Source organism: Schistocerca serialis, unplaced genomic scaffold (genome assembly GCF_023864345.2).
Source record: "Schistocerca serialis cubense isolate TAMUIC-IGC-003099 unplaced genomic scaffold, iqSchSeri2.2 HiC_scaffold_167, whole genome shotgun sequence".
NCBI lineage: Eukaryota > Metazoa > Arthropoda > Insecta > Orthoptera > Acrididae > Schistocerca > Schistocerca serialis.
In genome coordinates, this window is record NW_026047727.1 from 19,052 (window position 1) to 20,000 (window position 949).

Genomic DNA, 949 nt, shown 5'->3' on the forward strand with positions numbered 1-949 from the left:
TCTCGCAGGTGGTTTGTATCGCAGCTGTGCGGACGTGTTGGCGCGTGCGCTGTGCTGGGAGAGTTCGCTTCGGCACCCAAGTGGGGCTTTTGTCCTTCTGTGGCGCTGGCGTTGGAGCTGCCGGTCACCGTAGGTGGCGCGTGTTGTCTCCCGCCGGCAATGCCACGACAGCACGCTCCCGGGCCTCTGTCGGCAGCGGCAAGCTCAGTTGGGAGCACGGGTGGTCGCACCTAAAGCGTCTACTCGCCTAACTCCGGGCGATTGCGCCTCTCTCGAACCCGACCAAGTACTTAGGACGGCGCTGCGCGCCGCCGGGACCTGAGAGGGTTTCGAGGTGTGTTGTGCAGGGGAGCTCAGCCTCCTCCTGTTTGCAGAATAATTGAGCGGACGCTTGCGTGTTCGCGCGGGCCCCCGGGACACACTCCCGGGCGGCCGGCTGCTCAGCTCTAGTTGACGCAGCTCCCTGGTTGATCCTGCCAGTAGTCATATGCTTGTCTCAAAGATTAAGCCATGCATGTCTCAGTACAAGCCGCATTAAGGTGAAACCGCGAATGGCTCATTAAATCAGTTATGGTTCCTTAGATCGTACCCACGTTACTTGGATAACTGTGGTAATTCTAGAGCTAATACATGCAAACAGAGTCCCGACCAGAGATGGAAGGGACGCTTTTATTAGATCAAAACCAATCGGTCGGCTCGTCCGGTCCGTTTGCCTTGGTGACTCTGAATAACTTTGGGCTGATCGCACGGTCCTCGTACCGGCGACGCATCTTTCAAATGTCTGCCTTATCAACTGTCGATGGTAGGTTCTGCGCCTACCATGGTTGTAACGGGTAACGGGGAATCAGGGTTCGATTCCGGAGAGGGAGCCTGAGAAACGGCTACCACATCCAAGGAAGGCAGCAGGCGCGCAAATTACCCACTCCCGGCACGGGGAGGTAGTGACGAA

At 57.6% G+C, this 949-nt stretch overlaps 1 non-coding gene across 1 annotated transcript in view; it reads left to right on the top strand.

The window, feature by feature from the left end:
- Positions 1-460: 460 nt before the first annotated feature.
- Positions 461-949, top strand: part of LOC126443642 (small subunit ribosomal RNA) — a 1,909-nt gene continuing 1,420 nt past the window's right edge. The window contains exon 1 of the ribosomal RNA XR_007582071.1: positions 461-949. This exon is cut by the window's right edge and continues 1,420 nt beyond it. This is a non-coding gene — a ribosomal RNA (small subunit ribosomal RNA).